Genomic DNA, 24,122 nt, shown 5'->3' on the forward strand with positions numbered 1-24,122 from the left:
CTATTTCTGACACAATGAACATACTCCTCTCATACTACCTATCCTTAATATCATCCATTACCCATTCTATTTACACATCTCTGCAATTATGTCAAAGGTGTTCCTTTACAGTTAGTTTGTTCAAATCAATATCCAAACAAGATTCACACATCACTTTTGGATATTATGTCCATAACAGTCCTCCCTTCATTTATTCTTGACATTTATTTATTGGACAAACAAATTTCATTTCATACTTTATAGCCAGGCTGCCACACTATTTTCTACTTCTAAAGCAAAACCAAAATTCATTCAATATCTATTCAACTACTGTATAATGAACAATTACGATGTACAGGACAGTATACTGGTGCTGAGTATGATTCAAAGATGTCTGTAAATCATGGTCCCTACTGCTAGGACTTTACAATCTGAAGGAAAATGAAAAATAATAATGCACAAATATAATGACAACATGTCAGTAAAAGTCAACTGAGTTGTATAAGATGCTATGTTTTAAAGGAGAGGCATGATTTAGAAGATAAGGGGGTTCTTTTTAGGGAAGCTGGCATGTGACATGGATGGTTTAGAATGGCCAGCAGTTGAGAGGCATAAGAGAACTAAAAAGAGAAACTGCATCCTATCATTTAAAAACTTGAGGGAAAAAAGAAGAACAAACCTTAGAGTTAAAGGAAGCAAGAGATACATTCAAGAGATTATAAATGAAATGATTCAGCTGAAGCAGGATATTTGTGAAAGAAACACAGGTAAGTAGGGGGCAGATATGGGAAGACCTTGAATAGCAGGCATATTGCTTGAACATGTTCTTTACAGCAGGGAACCATCACCTCCATTCATTTTTTCGCATATCAGAGACTGTTGGACATGATGTAAACATAGATATTCCATTAGTAAGCAAAATGCATCAGCTCATTTCATAAGGAAGCTTAAAAAAACTGCTTATGTATTCCAATACCAATCATTTCCAAATATTTATAGTAAGTTGGCAATATAATTTAATGTTTTATTTTGCCCAACAGCTAGATGCTCCACTTAGAGGAATACAAACAAATTGAAGCTGATTTAACCAACACATACTACCTAGCAGCTGAGAAACCTTCATGAAGCAAGGATTAATTGTTTGTGGCATAGCATACAACAATAACAACAACAACTCAACAAATCTACCATAGGAGAAATAAAGATAACTATTAAGGCTAGGTATACTAGCCCTGAAAACCTCAGCCTCATTTTTTATCTACAATGAAAATCAAGTGAAGTTTATAATACGTCTCTTATCAACAACAAATACATACTGACCCACATGTTCTCTCTTTACTAGCATAATGCCAATTGATTTTCATGAATAAGAGATCCTCAAATGATAGACGAATTTTCAAAGCCTTCAAAGAAAGTATATATTGAATTTAATGTAGTTTGATTGGTAAGTATTTTCTTCTTGCATGCTTATTCCAGGTATCCATTTTACATAGATTTTAAAATATTTTTGAGTGCCTGTATATACCAGAGTTTGTGTTAGACTTTTGAGGAAATAAAATTCTGCATAAGGTGTCGTCCTGCTACCCTAGAGGCTTATATCCTAATACAGATGACTAAAGATACCTATTGAAGTAAAATTATAGGCAGGATTGAGACAGAGGTATCAAATTGGATTAAATTAGGGTTTTTTCAATAGCAGCACTATTGAAATTTTGAGTCAGATCATTCTTAGTGGTGGGGAGCTGTCTTGCATATTGTGAGATGTTTAACAGCATCCCTGTCTTCCACCCAGGAGATGCCAATAGCACCTTCCCAGTAGTGACAACCAAAAACATCTCCAGATATTGCCCATATCTAAAGACTGAGTGAAAAATCACCTGTAGTTTTAAATCACTCTATTAGATGGAAAGTGCTACATGCATTTTGTGAATGAGGAGAATTTGTGGTTGGGGAAATCAAGGAAAGTCCATAGAGGGTAGGGGGCCTGGTAGAAGTAGGCTGAGAAGAGGAAAGCATTTCAGGAGTGGAGAAGATAGTGAGAAAGTGGCCAAACTGGAGATGGGAAGCCAAGTGCATAAGCATAAATTATGTTCCAGAGTCATGTGTAGCATTCAGTGTTCAGGAGGTGGTTAATAGAGAAAAACTCAGCAAGCAAAAAACAATCATATCATGGAGGTCCTTGAATGTATAAAATAGATTGTTTTTCATTTTGTAGGGATGCCACTGGAAAACATAAGTGAAATGAATAAAGCATCATTTGGAAATGTTAAAAAGGCAATTCTGGGCAGAATGATTTGGGCAAATGAGAAAGTCCATTTTAGGTGTGGCACTCAGTTAAGGACATAATTTGGCAGAAATTGGAGAATGTATTTATGGGAGATGTATTTCCCAACACGGGATGAGAGAGGAAAAACAATTGAAGAAGTAAATTCAGTAGCTTGCTTCTACATTTGATCTCATAAATTGTTGTTGAAATTGTTTTCTCATAATAAGAGTTGACACTTTATGACAGAGCTGATTGGCAGATGTGCGCCCAGATTCTCTGGGATTCTATGAAGTGCAAAGTTGTAACTGATGTTGCAGAGTTACAAAGACAAAGATGATATTATTCTCAAAAATAACTCCCTAGTGACATAGAAACTATGAATCCAGGCATTTAAATAATCTTGCTGATAAAAAATATTCAATTAAAATTCCAAGGCCTGGCACAGAAATTTGTCTGCTAAAATTAATATTTATCCACATTAAGGTCCGCACAACACAACCAGACTTTTGAAAGTCTCCTCATTTCTCTAATGCCTTTAGAGAGTTTTGACCTAAGTTTATCTTCATGAAACATGAAATATGAGGACAAGATTTATGAAGACAGGACATAATTCAATTCCATATGATATGCGACTGTAATAGTTGAACTTCAGAAAACCCCATCTAAAAGGTTAAAATATATACTTAGTAAACTTACTCTTGATTAGTAACTAAACTGCTCATTTTCTCTGAAAATAGTTACCACCCCTTTGAATATCAAAACATCATCTCATGTACAGACAATATGGTATTATAAATAGGGAGACAAGGAAGCAACAAAGAAAAAGGCCCAGAAAATCATCACTTCCCCTTCACCCCCACGGCGCTTTCCATCCTTGCCCAAGTCACCTATGACTTAGATCCAAGAAAGGGGCATTTTCTGAAATCACAGAGACTTTCTAGTCTTTGCCAACAGGCTAGTATATTTATTTTAGAAATTCTTAAACTTACATATTTGAGATTATGACACCAGAAAATTAAAATGCACTTTTTTGAAGAATATGGATGCACTGAGGTCATAAGAGATTAACTGAATAGGAAGAAATGAAGATCTCGGGAAATCAGTGGGGAAAAAAAATTAATCTCAGGCACAAGAGTTTTGAATAAGCAAACCCTAGTTTCATAAGCAGGGAATTAAATATTGGTGGAAATTCAAGAGAGGATTTTTCTTCCTGGCAGTTAGATATAAAATAGGTAATAATTGGAAGAAACTTGAATAAGTGAGACAAGTTAAGAGACTGATGCAATAATCCAGATGTTGTTCATTTATCAAAAACAATTTATAAGGATCCTCAGTACTAATGGCACTTTATTAGATACAAATTAATGCTTACTTGAACTAGGGCAGTGACTACAGAAATGGAAACGATTCTCCTGAATATTAATAAAATGATTAAACCAGCTCAGTGCCCATTTTTTCTTGAGGCCTTTATTCCTGAGACTTTACATATTTGACATGAATCCACAGTTTTGGGATTCTTTCCTAAAATAAACTGCATTAAGAATCATGGGGAGAATTTTACTAATAGCTGCCGATCAACTGCTTGTCAGTCTGTACCAAGATGACATATTTTTCTGAGTGAAACAGGACCATGTTGTGAAGATGAGGGGGAGGAAAAAATGGTGGAGAGCAGTGCTACTCCCTCTAGGTTTTATCAAACGCTCTATTTCTGTCAGTCACCAGAGAATTGAAATCCATCCCTGTCCTATAAGAATGCTTTTAGTGAGCTGCAAGTGTGTTCATTAAAAGAAATGAATGAGCCAAATGACCACCATTATTGATCATTTCTGCCCTGTGGCTTTAGACTGGAAATGCTTTTCTAGGGTCCCAAAAGGGATTTCCAATTTTTTTTTTTTTTATTTCATCCACAGCACTGTGGACTCAACTCATTTTAGCCACATATGATCTGTTCCATCACGCCACTGGGAGTAATTGTAATGAATAAAGGAAGTGCATTTGAAAGACCTTTTGGTTTTTTTTGAAAGACTTTTTTAATCCTTCTGTATCATTTAAAATTTATCCACATTGTTAGAAAACTCAGCTGTAGTCCCACTTCTGACTTTGGCTTAAAGTATCAATCTAAAAAAAAAAAAATCTAAATGGTCCAAGAAATCTAAAAATAAGGTTGAGAAGTGAAATCTCTCAGTCATTCTCCTAGCTTATCAACATAACATTCACTACATGGGACTTGTTAAAGAAATATTAATTACAATTACATGCTTTTTCCATATTTCATAAAATTGTTAAGTGATATGAATGAAACGAATTTTCTTTTATGTAAGTTCTTTTTGGAAGGAGAAATATTTAAACATAATTAGTGGTCATATTTGTCTATTTTAGATGCTTGATTAATATAAAAGTATCTCAATCTACGTGTTAATATATACTCTTTTTTATAACGAAATATCCATGGACTCCCATTATATATTCCTCAATCTTATAGTTGACAAACATTTGTTGATACAGCCGTTTTGTGTTAAATGCAGTACCGGGGACTGACTATGTGAGGGTGTGTAAGACGGAACTCCCCATTTTCAAGGAATTGACAATTAAACTGGTGCATGCAGAGGAAAGATAATTAAACTGGTACCTGTGGAAACATGTGAAAAGTGCTATCACTGAGATGAATATTTAGGAGAATACGTAAGTCAGAGTAAAGGTTTCATATCCTTTTTCCAGTATATTTAAAATCCTGACAAAAATCTCAGAAATTTCCTATGAAAAACGGCAACATGGACAAGTGGCTTCTATGAACTGTTCAATATCCTCATGGTATCTGAAGGACTTGAAAGAATCTACAGTAACTATTAGTATCTTTTTACATAAATTCATTAACTATCTCCCCATTCTGACATTCCTATGAAATCTTTAAAACCTACCACATTTTATTTGGGGAGTATTTTCCTGAGACAAAATTCTTGTTTTTTTTTCCCCCCTCTCTATTTCTTTCCCAATTTTCTCCTAAATAAGTAAGTCTAGAAGCAGTTCTTTTATTTTGCTGATAAATATGATTTATCTGTTTTTGAAAGAAAAAAAAGAAACACTGAAAAACCTGTGGTGCATTTTCTGCTTCAATAAATGGGTCACACTTTGTCAAATTCTGCATATATTAAGCTTTTGTGAAGTTCTGTTTTTCTCAAATACTAGGTTGCTACACTGGATATCAAAGGGTAATTTATTTTGTTCTAAGTAGGCTTTTACTCAGTTCATTTTTTTTTTGCCTCAAATCATGAATACTTCAAAAAAGGTAACTCAGATAAATTAGAAAGTTTAAAGAAGGAGAATATTGGCTTTCATTTATATTTGTGAAACTGCATGCTGCCCTTCATATATGGAGATGATTAGTTCAAACTGAGATCTTTAAGCTACCTGCTTTGTTAATTTTTTAGTGGCAGTGATGAATTTGACGCAATGAATCCCGAAGGACAATGGTCCTGTCAGAAAGTAACTTCTACCAATGGGAAGATCAAAATTTGCCATCTTCATACGGACTGACCCTAAAGCATAGGCGCCAACAAATATAGCTACATATAAACAGAGGTAGAAGGTATAGGTAATCAAGAATATGCCATTCACAATCATTTGCCTGAACGTTTTTAATTGGATCTGAACATTTACTTTTTGTATCCAAACTGTTTTTCAAAATTGTTTATGCTATAACCTTCTTAGGAGGAACTAATATCATTCCATCAAACTTTCCAACTAAAATGATAAAATGCAATATATACACATTCTAATTTGAGAAATATTTTGTTCTAATAAAGCACCTAGCACAATGTCTGGAATATCATAAGCACTCATTAAGTACTTCTTTCCTCTATTTCTCCATGATATTTATCATGATAAATTATTTTGAGTTGGCTTCCTTCTCATACTAGGACCATTCTAACTACCACATGGCACACATCTTTTTCCCCTAAAGATCATTTGGTATTAAAATAATAGTAGATCTCCCATTTCTATACCAGTTACTAGGTATATTAAACTTTATTTTAACTCACAAATTTCTGTTGGCCATACTCATGTTACTTGGTGCAAGTCTTTTCACAAATTTAGTCGTTCCCATTTTCTTTCAGAACATTTTCATCATGCTGATAAAACAACAGGAGCCGTGTGAAAGAAATAAATGGGCATGTAAGTGGACACTGATACCTGCATCTGGGAACCAACTTTGACCTTCTCCATTTCATCTATTTGCATGTCTCTTTCAAATCCTGTATTTACATCTTCAGAGAGTTTCACTGTCTTCGAACCAGTTATCAGTTGGGTGGTCTTGTTGATTGATTTATGGCTTTCTTCTCTCCTCCAGTTTCAATCAAATGCCCATTCTTGAGGGAAAAACATTTGAAATAAACTCAGAATGCAGACTCACATGCTGACGAATTGTGTTTTCCCCACAACCACCACCCGAGATTCAGGTCTCCGCTGCTTCACATGTAAATGGTTGACATCACTTCCCTCCCTGCCTCCAATCCCCTTTCACCTAATTGTCCTACTGACTGAAAGCTTGAGAAGCGTTTCTGCCATATTGTTGCTCCTCGCTTAAAAACTTAAATGATCTCCCATTTCTATCAAACCAAAATTCCCTAGTTTGCATTTAAGGTCCAATGCTAACTCATCTTTGAATGCTACTGATATATTTATTGTCACAACTCAACAGATAGCCCTGTACACAAAGTCATGAGCACATACATTTGATGGTTAAATTTAGCTCAGCTACTACTGTTTTGAAAATATTTTCTGATCCTTCCCCTTTGTCCCTGGTATGGGTTAGGTATACCTCTCCTCTCAGAGTACCTCCAGCAAATCCATCAGAAAATGGAACATACTGTATGGTCAATTTTTTGCTTATTTGTCTCTATCCCCCATTAGGATGTAAGTTCCTAATGAGCAGAAACATGTCCTATTCATCTTTATAGCTCTAATACCTACCAAAGTATTGACACCTAGGAAATGCTGAAATATGATTATTGAAAGAATGACATTTCCTAAGTTAGGGACTGTATTTCTCATTCCAAAAACTTACTGATGTGTCTCTTCTAAGTAAAACGCTGCCTTTCTTTCTCTTTCTCTTTCTTCTACCTCCTAAACTAGGATCAAATTGAACTTCTTTGAAAATAGTCAGATGTTCATCAAAGAAAGAAAGAGATACGACTTCAGCTTCCAACTTAAAATAATTTGTTTCTAAAGCAATAGTCCTTCTCACTAAGGAGTCTAAAAAGCCACCCAACCAAAAGAGACAAATAGGTAGTATACGCAGAATCCTGACATAAGCCTCCAACACTCAGCTCAGCCCTAGATATATGCACTGAACTCCAAGATGCCATTCTTTGGGACAGTTTATATCCCCCATACATAGAGCCCAGCTCTTCCCTTTCATTTATTTATTTATTTATTTATTTATTTATTTATTTATTTATTTTAAGATTTTATTTATTTATTTGTCAGAGAAAGTGAGAGCAGGGGTGGGGAGAGGCAGAGGGAGAGGGAGAAGCAGGTTCCCCGCTGAGCAGGGAGCCCGATGTGGGGCTCGATCTCAGGACCCTGAGATCATGGCCCGAGCTGAAGGCAGACGCTTAACCGACTGAGCCACCCAGACGCCCCCAGCTCTTCCCTTTTAGTGATATGATGAAATACGTTCCCTGCTCATCACTGTTGTCACTGTTTCCTGGCCACTCTCTTCTCTTGCCCAAAGTCCAAGGACCCCTAAAACAGAAAACCCGCTCCATTGGTACCTATTCTGCACCTCTTCATTGCAGGGATCAGTTCAGAATTTGCTCAGCAAGTAGGTGCAGTATTATTGCCATAATACAACCTTTTATTGTACGTGAGAAATTTCCCAAGAAAGCTTTTCTCAATCATGTACCTCTGGTTTGGTTCTAGGTACTTTCCTCGAAAGACAATCTTATTCACCGCAGAAGACACTGGAGCCTTCAATAGTTGGAGCTGGGGCCTTCACCAGGAAGCAGTCTTTCACCTATGTTTTTGTTCTACCTTTCACTCTTGATATCAACTTTGGTACAAGCATGATCTTTGGCTATCAGACCCTATCGTATATCTGTAAAATTTGAAAATAAAGAGGTGCCTAAAATATGAGCATATCTATGTTTCTTTCTACTAGTCTGATTTCTTAGCAGCTCAGTATCATGTTTAACAACAAATTCAAAAGGCAGGAGTAAGAATGTAAAAATAACTGAAATTTTCAGTCACTATCTCATTTTATAGACCTGTCACGAGCACGCTATGAAGGCACACACAAGTTGTGTCTTTCCACAATGTCAGCTTCATTCAGTCATAAAGCAAGGTTAACATAATTACAAAGCAGGTTCATGATTCCAAACTCAGTGACATTTCACCACATGATTAACTTGGGTTTCTTACCCGGCACACAGAGCAGAACACAGGACAAGCCACACAACAAACAAGATACACAGGGGGTAGGAGGTTAACGAACCAAACACTGCTCTGTGGGCGTGCAGTTGAAATAAGGCCTCTGTCCAGTCCAGGTCAGCTCTCGGCACTTACTGCTTATTACATTCCAGCAGTAAAGGCTCTCGGTTCTGTTCGGAGATCAATCGAGCAGAGCCTTTGGTGGCAGTTGCTTTTTTTAGGTGGTCAGACATAGAGGGATCATTGTCTGAAGAGTCTGACAGTTTGCTACACAAATCCTTCCCTTTTAAAGGGATTTAATCAGTCTTGGGCCCCTGCAGACCTCCTCTGCTTCTGCTTGCTATTAGTTCTGGGGTGTCATCAGCTGGTGCTGGTCTTGGGGATATTTCGTAGCTGCAGTATCCTAAACAGCCTGTGTTATTGCCTGACACAGGCCCCTGCTTGACATGAGTGACTCCATCTTGCTCTCTACAAGACCATTATATCAGTACATAATTCTGCTATCCCTTTGAGTTAATAGGAGTTAATTTTCAAATTCCCTACTGAGTGTTTTCAAATGTGTATTGACCCATAAACGTGTAAATGGTTGGAAGAACTATTTGAGAGAAACCATTACCTCAGGTGTAGGAATATGAAATCACTTCGAGATTACATTTGACAAAGCAAGGTCTGTAAAAATGTGTTTCTACTGACAATAAGTAAAAATAATGTGGAATCTTATAAGGAAATTTGAAATTTATCTAACAAATTTAGATTTAATACATCTAACATCTAATATTTTTCAGAGAAGTTTTCACTATTCCCTATATCTTTATTTCCAAACACATTCATCTTTATTCACAGACTAGATGTGCTGTACTTTAAAATTCAGCTTTATAATACCCTAGTTTTTCGGTATTATCATTGATCAGTCCATTTCAGAACATATAAACCTCTTTAAAACAAATGTAGACCTAATGCCCCAGAACCCATTTGCCCAAAAGTAAAATTAGTAAACCCTGCAGTCAACTTCAGGTTTGATCTTTTTCTAAAAAGTTGTGTTTTGCTCACAAAAAGGCCATTTCTTCCCAAGGCATGTCTCTATTAAATGAATGCTGAATTGTGCACCCTTCTTGATTAGTGAGAATGGAATCTTGCTTTTCTTCTCTTTGCCACAAAATAGCAAAGACTGCCAATATTTATTTATTTTTTTAAGATTTTATTTATTTATTCAACAGAGAGAGAGGAAACACAAGCAGGGGGAGTGGGAGAGGGAGAAGCAGGCTTCCCGCGGAGCAGGGAGCCCGATGCGGGGCTCGATCCCAGGACCCTGGGATCATGACCTGAGCCGAAGGCAGACGCTTAAACGACTGAGCCACCCCGGCGCCCCAAGACTGCCAATATTTAGTCTTCAATTATAGATGGGCATCCAGGTGATGTAAGAAGATATGCCAAAGTAAGGACGGCAAAACTGCATAAAAAGATTGTATTATTTAAATAAAGTTTGGGGCATGGTTTCTTCCCCGTTTGGAAACAGTGAGGTCTGCCCTATTCTGTTTGTAGGTGTATTTTTTGCTTCATTCCATGGTGGAAAATGTGAGCCTTTGCTGACTTTGAAGATTCAGGTGAGAAAAGTTCGGATTAGAACAAATAAGTGAAAAATCACACATGCCCTACGAAGGACAGCAAACAAATTCTCTGTAATTCTGGCTACCAGGAGGATAGTATGGACAAGGTTGACTCTAAACTTTCAGACATTAAAACCCTGGGTTGACTAGAACAGCTGCACAATTAGGAGCTGAGGTATTTCCCCCATCTTCATTGTTTTTACAGAGCAGTCTTGACTGCTTGCACCAATTAGACAGAATAAAAGAAAAATCTATAGAAAAAGTGGAAATCTGGTGCACTTTTTACATGTGTTAGTCGAGATCACAAAAACATTGTATTACATTTGCCTGTTTTCAAAAGACCGTGGTATGGATTTTAAAAGAACCTGGAATAATATAAAATCCCAGGTGGTCAAGACTAAGAGCCAAATGAGAACTGCGTACACTACACACAATATGCCTACCAGGTGTGCTAAGAGAATTCGGAGGTGAGAGCCATCCCTGAGGAATGGAGTCCATGAAGGCTCCTGGAGGGGCACTTAGACAAGTGGAGAAGGAAAAGGAGCATTTCAGACAGGCAGCTCGTGCAGTGGGATGGAGATGGACCCATATTGTTTGGGAGCAAACAACTGAGTTGGAATAAGGGATTCATTTGTGGAAGTAAGAAAAACAGAACTGAAGAGATGTATAGGGCCCAACTTGTGGGGTTCCTTGGAGAAATGGAGTTTGAACAGCAGGGAGATATTTATTCAACAAATAAATGAGTGCCTGCCATGTGAGAGATTGTTGCAGTGGGCACTAAACATATTATCTCTGAAAAAGGTGTCTGAGCTTGAGGAGAGGGGAAGGGAGATAGTTTGACCAATACAGAAGAGAATGAAAGGAGGATAGGCCGGCGTAAGTTGTAGTGAAGTAGCCCAAGCCAAAAGGGATACACGTGCGCCAGCAGAACACGAGCTGAAGGGGATGCCTGGGAAATAGGTTCCAAAGGAAGAAGAAACTGGACTGAACGGTGCAAAATGTGGGACGAGAAACAGAAAGTTCAGCAGATAAATTGGCTGGCCATTAAAGGAGCTTATGCTTTAGGATTTATAGAATGTGCAATGCAGTTCTGAGGCTAACAATCCAAATTCAGTCAAACTTCACAGGTTCAGGGCACAGTCCCCCACAAGACCACTCTCCCTTCAGCTGCAAGCTCTAGGGTTCCCAGGCCACCCATCCTTGGGGCCAAGTGGCTACAAATTTGGAGCTGCCCACTATCCCTTTATGTTTGATAATTCACTCGAATGACTCACGGGATTCAGGAAAGCACTAAAGTTTTATTGTAAAGGATAAAAATCAGAACGAGCTAAATGAAGAAACATACAGGAAGATGTGGGAGCTTCCCAATCGTGAAGCTTGTGTCCTCAAGATGTATCACCCTCTGAGGATACTGATGAGTGTCAGCAGCTCAAGAGGCTGAACTGAACATCATTGTACATGACTTTTTACTGGAGTTTCATTACATAGGCATGACTGACTGAATCGCAGGCTATAAAACTGAACTTAATTTCTAACCTCCTTCCCCTCCCCAGAGGTCAGGCTGATATCACAGGACTCAAAGCCCTAAACCTCTACTTACATGATTGATCTTTCCTTTCCAGCCCCCAACCTGGCTCATTGGGTTAGCTATCTAAAAGTACTCCAGGAGTCATCTTATTAGCGTAACCTCAGGTGGGGCTCAAAAGGCCCACCACAAGTAACAAAGATACTCCTATCACCTGGGAAATCCAAGGATTTAAAGGATTCCTCTGAAGAACCAGGGACAAAGTCCAGCCACATTCTTTACTCCAGAAGTAACTCTAGGCTCTCTTAGGTGGAATCTCCAGCAGACAGCTGAAGTTCCAAAACAGAGAGAAAGAGAAAACTAGCTATGTGACTCTGGCCACAAAGAGAAAGGTCACATGGTATAGTTCAGTGTTTCAGAGCTACTTAGCAAGGTCTACAGTCCTAGTCAAGAGGATATGCATGGGAAAAGCAACCCAAACATACACAGCATATTTTTCTAAAGAAATCAACCCCTGAGCCTGATACTAACAGCATGAACAGAAACAGTTCTTGCATCTTCTTTCTTAACCAGATGTCTAAAATATATTTCTTTTATATGCTAATAAAACAAGTCCCTAAAGAAAATGTGATCTAAAAAATATACAAATCCAAAATTGATATAGCAGTGACTTAAAATACTTCATTCTTGTTAGACAAATGCAAAAGTGATGAAGTCAGTATTATTAATGCTCTCTTTATTTTGTGCATTGCATACCAGCATAAACTTAGCTGTAATTACTCTATTTTGACATGTTCTCAGTTCAATTCATTGCCACAGATTACTGCAGTTATCAGCTAAGAAGTAGTAGATCAACCAACCTACTCCCTATACCTGCAATAATACCTACATGTATTTGCCTTTGAGGATGATTGTATTCAAACGAAAAACATTATCTTTTCTCTCTTATCCAGTGACAGTTACACAAATGAAAACTACGTAAAAGATTTTTTTCTATTTCAACTGTTTATTATTCAACTTTTGAATGATCAGAAATGGATTCCAGAAAGAATATGCCTTACTTAAAAGTAAGATATCTATAAGCAGAAAAGGGTTATATTTTAAAATACACTATATTTGGATATTGCTTCTTTATACTTCTCTAATAGATTATGGACTTGGCAAATAATATAAATGACTATTTGTTATTTCAAATTAATAAATACAGTATAATATATTTTTTATATAATCAAACCTTATATGCACGCAAAATATTCTTAGCTCCATGGTTAGGAGGTATCGGAAAATGGCTTAAGACATAAGCAATTTCTATAACATATCAAAAACATATACTGACTGATAAGGACTTAAAAAAAAACATTTTTGAGCACTTAGTTTGAATCACAATGATTAGAACTTCCAGAGGCTGCATTATCTAATGTCTCAGGTTTATTCCTGTGAGAAGTAGATGCCAAGAATTAGATGTGCAAGTGATTTGCTGGGAGAAATGCCTGCAGAGGATAAAGAGAAGGAGCAAGACCAGGAAAAGCCTTCAGATTTTGGTGCAGGACTGACATCTGTGAAAGGCTGGGTAGGGGAGCAGTACAGTGCCAAAGGAAAAATTGCCCATAAGCAGAGTGTTAGACTAGGCCAGAATTACCTGGCTATATACAGTACCTCTGTTATACTCAGTTATGGGCTGGGGGCAGCCCAGGAGAGCATGGGCTTTACAGGAATGACGCAATGAAGCCTAAAAGTCTAGCAACTAGAGGTCATTTGCCAAATGTTTTCTAGAAGGGATATCTGAGTGATACACTTCCATGGCCACCACAGTCCACCCCTTGTATGTCTCATGAAGTCTCTCCTCCACAGATTTCCAGGAAGTATCTCTTCATTCCTGTGGATCTCTCTTCCTGAGAGAAATTTTAATGGTGGTATGTTAGGACAAATCATAGCCCTGTCTCTGCAGTTAGTCTTTGTGCAATAATTGTAGGTCCTGCTGGTTTACCTGGCGTTGTAACCCAAAAACTCATTCTTGATGATTCTGAGACCTACCCAATCATACGTTTTTCAAACAAGGATTGCTGCATATGTCCACTATTTTTTTAAAAGATTTATTAATTTATTTTAGAGAGAGAGAGAGAGAGAGAGCGGCACATGAGCAGGGGAGAGGCAGAAGGAGAGGGAGAGAGAGGCAGAGAAGCAGAGAAGCAGACTCCCACTGAGCACAGAGCCCAACACAGGGCTCCATCCCAGGATCTTGAGATCATGACCTGAGCTGAAACCAAGAGTTGAAGGCTTAGCTGACTGAACCACCAAGGCACCCCTGTCCACTCACTATTAAAACTGAACAAGGGACTGGGGTGCCTGAGTGGTTCAGTCGGTTAAGCGACTGCCTTCAGCTCAGGTCATGATCCCAGAGTCCTGGAATTGAGCCCCGAGTCGGGCTCCCTGCTTAACAGGGGAATCTGCTTCTTCCCCTCCCCCTGCTCATGCTCTCTCTCACTCACTCTCTTGCTTTCAAATAAATAAATAAAAATCTTAAAAAAAAAAACTGGACAAGGGAATATCACAGATGTCAAAGTGAATCACCTGGATTCCACACATATTGCCTCCCTCATGAAAAAAGTAGCCTTATATTGTTCTGGAAAACGAATTCATTACTGCTGCAAAGATGGTGACTCCCCTCCTTACCTGGTATTTTCTGGACACAAATTGTCCGAACTGCCTAAGTAGCAGCTGTAGCTTTTAGTTTAATGGTACCTCTGCTCTTTTCCTTGGCAAGAGTTTGCCCCTTTGCAGACTAGGGCCTCTAATGGAAAGTTCCGCAGTGGAGTTAGGAGTAGACTGTAAGTAGCAACATTCCTTTCCTACCTCTTGGTACTTGGGCCCATATATTCTTCTTATTTAGACCTCTTAGTAGCTATTATGTCCTTAAGTATGGCAATGCCTCTTCACATAGTACGGCCACCAAGCTGACTCTCCAATAGAAGGCCATTCCAAAATTCTGTGACAAGAGCTGCTTCTGGATGGTGTGGTATGTGATTCAGTCAGTGGATCCTGTGGCCATTGGTCCATTCCTATACCATATTTATTGTGGTTTCTCTGTTGGATGATATTGTGAGGAATTCAACGCCTATGGATCAGACTTTTAGTAAACCTCCAGATAGTAGCGCTGACTAAATCTCTATTGGAAGGAAAGTCAAACCCGTAAGTGTACCCATATTCATAACAGATATCTTTCCCTGTGAGAGTGAATTCCTGGACCTTTTGGAATGGAGCATCCCCAGTGTAACTGAATCGGTAACAAGAGTTCACTTGGTATCTTTTGCTGGAAGATTGGACATCCAGATGTGGTAGTAGCTGGATCAGCCTTGCTAAGTGGGAATTCGTGCTACAGGACCAATTTGTAGCCTCCATCTCTGCCACTGTGGCTATTCTGTTCATATGTCCATTATGCCATTATGGGGTGGTTGATGACAAAAGTTGGCTAAAGTCATGAGCCAAATCATTTTGTGTACTTAGGTATGCCGTACCTCTGCAGTGGAAAATGATTTGTTGTCGGCATTGACTTAGGATACAAGAATTCCCAGACTCTTGGTCTCCTCCCATATGACTTTCCACATATTTCTACTCCAGATTGCCTTATCTTCACTAATCTAATCCTTTTATTTTCCAGTCCTAGGTCATTGCCCCTGCCCAAGAATCTGTATATGTTTACACCTCAGGTCACTCTTCTTTCCCCATAAAGTAGATAACCATGTGCATTTCTTGCAGTTCTACCAATGAGGAAAGATTATCCTCTTCGCTGAATCTCTAAGCCACCCTTGAATGTTACTATAATGTAGCCAACATCAATTTTCAGCTTACATCCACAAACAAACTGACCTATCCATAAGCCAAACTCAGATTTTTTTCCCTTTTCCAGGTGGTCATATGGAATTCCAACTCCCTACCGCCACCCTCCACAAATCAGGCCTCAGGTGCAAGCTGGGCGAGGAGCCCTGGTGCAACTGCGATGAGTGACAGGGTGGTTTGGGATACCTGCTTATGCATTATACTCGTGTACTCTACTCCTTCTCAGGCTCAACTAGGATGTACTATTTCCATCTTATGATGGAATGCTGATGGATCTGCTTAACTTTATGACTGGGTGTGTCCAAGAGAGAGCCCAGTTATAATGAATAGTTCTGAATGCATGGTCACTTGTTACACCATGGATAAGGGTTCTGTCTCCACCAGGGCTCAGTAAAATAGCAGGGGTGGTTTCTCAGGAGGCATATACTCCTTTGCTGCAGATGGCATTGCCTTGCTCCAAAACCCCAGAGGCCTGTGTTTTGATTTTCCCACTAGGGCTTATAAACCCCACACTGCATCATTATCCACCACTGACATGTCCTACACCATAGGATCTGCTGCAAAGCCTGAAGGAATCTACGCAATCTACACTTGCTGCATTGTTGCAATATCGTTCCTCATTTTTACCTTCTTCTGTGTGTACATATTAAGCAGTTCCCTTATTGACTGTACATCTATTCTGCCTCTAGAGATGCCACTAACCATCCCTGCAAGTCAAAGTCCCGTGGCTGTCAGTCATCCTTGCCAGTCATTATAGAAATTGTGATGACATAGCTTCAGCAATCAAGCACTTCCAAATAGGCTCTATTCCTTCAAGCTCCATTATTCCCTCTGCTCTTTACCGAACCCCATTCTGTGAGTACGTCTACCATCATCTCTGCCTGCAGAGCTGAGAGCCACCATCAAAGTTCTTAGTGATGCTGAGGCTCTTACTGTGGGCACATAATTTTTTTTTAATAAAGATTTTAGGCTTTTAGAACAGTTTTAGGTTCACAACAAAAGAGAGGAAGGCACAGAGATTTTCCATATAGTCCCTGACCCTACACATACAGAGCCTCCCCCATTATCAGCATCACTCACCAGACTAGTACATTTTGTTACCAAGGATGAACGTATGTTGACACATCATAATCACCCACTACTACTTCCTCCACTATCTACCAGGGAAACTCAGGCAGATCCGTTCTGGCATGCATGGGCTCTCACTTTCTCCAGGTTCCAACACTGACTTCACCATATCCCCTAAGGTCCTTGCTATGGTATTAAATCCTGTGTTCCAAGAAAGACACCCAAGTCAGTGAATTCTTACATATTTAGACTTACATTCTGGCCTATTTGATCAAGCTTCCTCAAAATCCAGCCCATTCCTTGGATCCAGCTGATAAATGCTGACCCATCTTTACAGCTCCTTTGTATATAAAATTCTTTCATCCATTAACAGGCTTAGGTCATCTCCACTCAGATCATGCTGAGATTTAACCCGAGTTATTGGCCTAGAAGCCAGGAGAGGAGGTGGGCTACTCTTCAAGAAGCATCTGTTGTCTTGTAGGAGAGAGACCTTTACGGTGTCTTTACTGATCCAGATGTGCTAGCCCTTAATAGAAAGGGACAGTTTCAGGGCACTTGTCTGTCTCAGTCAGGCATGCTACTCCTGATCTCAGAGTCATGAGTTCAAGCCCTACACTGGGTGTAGAGATTACTTAAAAAAAAAAAAAAAGAAGAAGAAGAAGGAGAAGACAAAAGAAAGGGGTAGTTCCTCTTGAAAAGATATCTAAATGTCACAGATCCATGGCTACCACATTTCTTTTAATCTTTAAGAGGTAAATGTTATTATTTCCACTTTGCAATGATGAAATTTAGCTCGGAGTCACTGACTGACTTTACCGAACCACACATTTTGTAAATAGCAGAGCTGGAATGATAATTCAAAAACATCTGGTTCCAGACCCATGCTGCCTCTCCAATAACAGACTATAATGACTAATACTCTGGTTCATTATAAAAACGTCAGAAAGAATAGATACTATCTTAAATGTATAACAAAAGTGAAATCTCAACTAAAACAATCAATAATATTACTAATGAAACAGGTCTTCTGAGTCTATTTGTATAATAGACTCAGACTCTCACTGGTAGAATAAGTGAGAAATTTAAAAAATAATTACCAAAGTAGGTGAGAAGGAATGAAGCAAACTTCTCAAACTATAAATTTTTATACAGTTTTGACTTTTGATACATATAACTATATTGTGTAGTTTCTAAATTAAGCAGTTTCTAAAAACTGAAAATAAATCCCACAAACCAAAAAACTACACTATACATGAAATTTGCATAAGGGGGCGAGAACTAGCCTATAGCAATGGAATGACTGTGGCAAGAATTTTTCTAAGAGATTCATAATCATTATATTTTGGATCTTTATAACAAACCTTGTACAAATAATCTCATATTAAAGAGACTGAAGGTCTTGCTGCAAAATGACTGACTTTGATTAAAATTTCAATATTTTTAAAATCGCAAATTGACAAAATTTAGCTCACTTACTCTTCAGCATTATAAAGGAAAAATAACTGAGTTTCTTATGGACAGAGAAAATGTTTGTTCAATGTGCAGCTGAAAATGAAATAGCATAAAACAAAGCAGGCAAAAGCCTCTGCCCTTATGGAGCTTATATTTTAGAGAAAGCAACAAATAAACAAACGAACATAGAAACAAATACTTAAGGCATTAAAGAAAAAGCTGTATGTGTAAAAAGAACTGGAATCAGTTATATAGATGTCAGCAGAAGACCACTGAAAGAGCTGCAGCTTCCTGAGGGGTGAGGTATATCTCAAAAAGTTTATCCACATTAAGACCAGTCATTGTCTAACAGAAAAATGTCATGTGAAAATTAAAATATTTTTAAAATTTCTTTAAAAAACATCCTTTTCCTTGAAAATTGCCCATGTTATACATGTGGCCCAAAGAATGTTCCATGTGTAATGGCGGACTGAATTCTAAAGCTTCTAGGTAACTAGCAGACCACCACGTGAGAAAGCTATTTCCCAAAGTCACAGCCCCTGGTACAATGGGGCTCAGAACAATGTCTTACCAATGACAGAATCACCATTTGTTAACGATTGATTCAAGAGCATCTATAGGACATATGTGCCTTCAAAATGTTATAATTGCTAAAAGAGTATCGTTAGTTATTATGACTAATAATGACTTTCTACTCAGGTTCAAATTCCTTCCTAATTTTAAAAACTCATTCTGTACTGATATGGAGAGCAATTTGATATGAAACTTTATGAAAATCATGAAAAGAATAAGGAAATAAATGGCAAATTGATACAAGATAGTGTTAAATTTTCTTGGAAAAGATGACAATTTGGGGGAAAAGTTAAGATTTATTGCTTACTTCTTTGTCTTTAATTTTATACGGTATCCTTGAAAATCCAAAGGTTAAGCAAAACAATGAAATTTTCTAATTATTTCTAGGGAATATGTGGAAATTAATGATTACTTAGTGTCTAGACATAGGCAAACACTTCTTCATACAAATTCAATTTTATTTGTGCTTTTGTAAGTTATTAGCATTCATTTGGATACAGTTTTTTGTTAAATTACTTTACTTAATGAGGTGTGCTATGAACATGATATTGCTGACACGAGATACTCAAAATAGATAGAAAATCAGAGTTTTCTCCAGTTAATAAGCTTTCAGAACAAAATAAATTAACATTCTTCTTAATTTGTATTTTTAATATTTAATTCTAATCACATACTCTAGCTGCCTAACATATCAAAATAAATATGGTTTGTAAGATACCTGAGTGCTAAAAAGTATTGCTGCAAGAAAATACTCAGAGGTAATTACTTTAATAATAGGTAGTATTTTAGAAAGAAGATCATCAAAATAAGATGATGGTTGAGACAATGAAATAGATAATCTGGATGAAAGCATAGCTATCCTTCAAAATCGATACCCAGAATATATGCAGACAGCCACACTGATCACTGAGAAGGCTGAAATGAATCAATTTTTCATGCATCAGTCTTTAAATTCCAGGTGTACAGTCCTGTAGGGAGCCTACAGTTTAAAAAGGGGTATGAAATTAGTTTTACTATCCCTAAGTTTAAGACAAAACCTAACAATTACATATATCTAAATAGATAAGTTATATTTTTAAATGTATTTTTGAATCCCAATAGTCCAACTATTTCTGGTGAAAATACTTAATTGCTTCACATCTGCATCTAAATTCTCATTTCTCTTGTTTTGAAATTGGCTTCAACCAGCTCTAAGTTTTGGCTGTAATCTCTTTCTTATTTTCTGCATACATAAAAAAGAAAAATAAAGAGCTACTCAATAAAATAACTTGTCCCTGAGAATTAAAATAGTCATCGTAACATTGATGGTTTTAGTGGCTTCAGATCTAGCCTAACAAAAGAGATTTTTTCTTGAATGTTTTAAAGTTTTCTCCACTTAAGCTGGGAAGTCAGGGAGCAAAGCTCAACTGGAGAACACAGGTAGTTGGTCTATTCTGTGCCTGATATTAACTAAGCTAGCTAAGCAGGCTCTTTAAGACTTTGTTGACTCTTAGACCTCAATCTTCTCATTAATATGCCCTTCAGCAGGGTTGTTAGGATCAAGCAAAAGGAAGTAAGGTTTGATATATGGAAGTTTATCATTCATATTCGGCTTTAGCAAATGCCAAGGATCCATTCTAGGTTTGGGGTGTTTTTTTTTAAGATTTTATTTATTTATTAGTCAGAGAGAGCAAGCACAAGCAGGGGGAGCGGCAGGCAGAGGGAGAGGGAGAAGCAGACTTCCCGCTGAGCAGGGAGCCCCACGGTCCCAGGACCCTGGGATCATGACCTAAGCTGAAGGCAGATGCTTAACCAACTGAGTCACCCAGACGTCCCTCCATTCTAGTTTATTAGTCAAATTAATTAAGTCACTTGATCAACTACAAATATTACAAAAATAGTTTAGGTTATGAATGGTTTAGAATACAATAATATTTTATACATATTCTATCATCTTGTAACTAAAATGTAATAATATTCTTACTAAAGGATCATGATATTCCATTCTTCTAGCTAGCTGCTCCCCAATAATCCTTCCCTCAACCTCACATACATGGCCATTGAGTTCAAGATGAAATATTTCAGTAGCTTTAAAATATAATGCGTCTTAATCTTCCAGAAAGGCATTCAAATAGGGGAGGCTTTAGTGTATTTCAAAGCAAACAGCAAGCTTGCTCATATTTTTAAGTCATCCATTTTTTTGCACCTAAAACTCTCACCCTCGTTCTATCTATTGATGTTCAATGTTCTGATGCTGGTTCAGAGAACATAGGAACATAAACACTTGTCTATAGTTAACTTCCTTCAGGAAGAAAATGTCATTTTGAGACAGAACCCTAATCTATGACTCAGGATTCTCTCTCTTTTTAGGATTATGTCTCTTAAGAAATAAAAAGTAATATTTGGAGGAAAAAATGACTGCTATCCTTTATAATATACCTGGAACAACCTTATATGTACTTTTCATAGACTTTTATGGATTGATCAACTTTGAACTTGTCTAACTTATATTAATAAATACTTAAAAATGGAACAACAAAGCTAAACAGATTCTGACTATTTCTCTGATTTCTTTCTTTGGTAGGCAATGTGTGTAGAATATTATCAATCAGTAACATCTAGGGATTCAGTGATTCCCAAGGAAAAAGAAGAGGGTATTTGACTTTAGAGATGGGAATGGACAGACTATGATGAGAAAGCAGCACTGATGCTTGTTTCTTCATTTGTTTTTAGTTCTAATTTTTCATGTTTTTAAATAGTGAATGATATTCACCTATAATAACTCAAATAATATGAGCAAAGGAGAAGGTTCAGCAGAGACTTGCTTAGGTAAAGTTTATCAAATAATAATACATACTTAATGATTACTATGAGCTATGAACTGTTATCTGCAGTAACTCATTTAATCTTGATATAAAGCACATTATTGCTGTTGTTGTCATTCCAATTTTGAAGATGAGAAAACAGGTTTTTCCAGGCCAAAGTTAACAGAGTTAGCATGTCACAGAGCTAATATCCAAACCAAGGTCATGCTGTTTCTGGAGCCTAAGCTCTTAACACAGATGCAAAATCCTGAGTTAATGATTTTAAAACAAAACAAAGCAAAAACTTTATTGTACTCTTTGAAAACAAAAATGGAATCTGATGCTCACAATGATGCCTCTATCTAGAATGAAAATGTTGGTAGACTAAGTAGTCTCCCCCATCTCACCATTCCTTTTGTCTGTATGTAACCTAGAATGTCTTTATTGGTCGAGACAATTTAAGTCCTACCCTGAAAGACTGAGCAGGAAGTTGCTAAAAAAATGAAACTATTATCATTCCACATATTAAAGCATTATATTTAATCAGAGGAAATAAAGATAAAAGTCCTTAATCTTGTAGTGAATTGACATTGTCACACCAGGAAACCTTTGGAAGCATTATCATCCTTAGCAAGGACATTGAGAAAAAAAGCAGATTGTAGATCTATTCTGTTAATCTTCATGGCAGGTGAATTAACAGCTGAGTCAGCCCAATTACTTATGTTATCGCTAGAATCAATAGTCACTATTTTTGTCTGTCTGCTTCCCACTCACCATCCCCACAGCTATGGGAGATTACAAAAAAGAGGCCACAACATGTTCAGTAAACAAACACAGCAAAGTGGATCCAAATCCTGACTTTATTCTTCATATGTGATTATAAGCAAGTTATCATTTGGGACCCTCAGTCTCTCATGTCTAAAATGGGGCTATGGTACTGCTGAAGAAGTGAATGAAATAATGTATCTTAAAGTGTCAAGCACTGTTTCTGGGTTAAAATCTTTCTGACTTAAATCAAACTAATTGGAGTATAAATTCCCTTTATTGTTTTTGGTCAAGTTGATGAATTAGCCATGAAGTAGACCAGTTAATCCAGGAAATAAAAAGATGACCCAAAACATCATGTGGTAAATTGCTTGAGTAGAAAAAGCCCAAATATTGCTGTCTGCTTGTTTGTCTGCAAGTTCAAGGGAAGAGTTTATACCATGGGTCTCTCTGGAATGCCAAACACCTTCTGGTGGCAATCATTTGGTATGCATGGTAATGGCTTTCTTTAGTTCTTTACTAATTTACATTATCCAGTAGAATTAATACTGACTAAAGTAAAAAAAAAAAAACAGCTTTATTTAGAGTTACAAACATTAAAAAATAAACACACTGAGGGTTTCTTACAGCTAAAGAAAGCAAGATTATAGTTCTATACAAAGGTAATAGTAAGGAGTGGGTATAAGAAAAACAGAAGAAATGTGGATTAGTCAGAAATGCCTCAGTCTGACAGATGTGAAACCTGATTTCTCATCTAAGTGTTATAATGACTGGAATGTGATTTTGCACAACTAATGTAATCTCTCTGAAACACAGCTGCCTTATCTAAAAAATGAGGAAAATAAACTCTCTAGGTTGAGTCCCAAAGTCTCAAGTATCCTGTGATTGTGTTAAGTGCTGACAAAGAGCTGTTCTAAAATTAAATGTTACCAAACATGGACATTGACTCACTTAAGCATCCTGAAAACATTTACTGAGCACCTATTAAGTGTCACACATTATTTTAGGAAGGTTGGTTACGGCAGGAAATACAGGCATACCTTGGAAGTTTCATGGTTATGGTTCCAGATCCCCACAATAAAGCAAATATCATAATAAAACAAGACAAATAATTTTTTTGGTTTCCCAGAGCACATAAAAGTTATGTTTATACTATACTGTAGTCTATTAAGGGTACAATAGCATTATGTCTAAAAAAAATGTACTTATTTGAAAAATAGTTTATCGCTAAAAGATATTAACCATCATCTGAGCTTTCAGTGAGTGATCACTGATCACAGATAACTATAACAAATGTAACAATAGTGAAAAAGTTTGAAATATGGCAAGAATTACCAAAATGTGACAGAGAGACACAAAGTGAGCTAATGGAAAAATGGTACCAGGAGCCTTTTTCAACACAGAGTTACCACAAACCCTGAATTTATAAAAAAAAGACATTATCTGTGAAGGGCAATAAAGCAAAGCACAATAAGTTAAACAAAGTTCCTGACCTCATAAAAAGAAACAAGAAACAAATAGGCAAAAACCTATGTTTTACATTGCTCTAGACTACCCATGGGAAGGAGATAATGTGGTGGCGGTAACTGTAATATTTAGGTCCATAAAAATGGAAAGGATGGGAAATCTTGAGCCCTGGAGGGTGATAGGAGCATGTGACTTTTCCATTTGGAAGTACTCTGCTGGTACACAGGTCTTACTGCTCTGCAATCCACCGTGATATTGAGTGCTTTCCTCACTCCAAGAGCTCATAACAAGGGAGTTGAGGAATATTAATGCATTTCTAGGAAGGGTATGACTCATGACTAGCATCACAATCATCTCTCAACCTCATGCTC

General features: G+C 37.3%; 1 long non-coding RNA gene across 2 annotated transcripts; it reads left to right on the forward strand.

The window, feature by feature from the left end:
* The first annotated feature begins 991 nt into the window (after nucleotides 1-991).
* On the forward strand, nucleotides 992-8,350 carry LOC113927588. Of its 2 annotated transcripts, none has more exons than XR_003521672.1 (3): nucleotides 992-1,423; nucleotides 6,361-6,418; nucleotides 8,168-8,350. It is a non-coding gene; the product is annotated as an uncharacterized LOC113927588 (long non-coding RNA). The 2 variants fall into 2 exon arrangements; XR_003521673.1 differs by lacking the exon at nucleotides 992-1,423 and adding an exon at nucleotides 4,780-4,927.
* The last annotated feature ends 15,772 nt before the right edge of the window (nucleotides 8,351-24,122 follow it).

Source organism: Zalophus californianus, chromosome 7, assembly GCF_009762305.2.
Source record: "Zalophus californianus isolate mZalCal1 chromosome 7, mZalCal1.pri.v2, whole genome shotgun sequence".
NCBI classification, from domain to species: Eukaryota; Metazoa; Chordata; class Mammalia; order Carnivora; family Otariidae; genus Zalophus; species Zalophus californianus.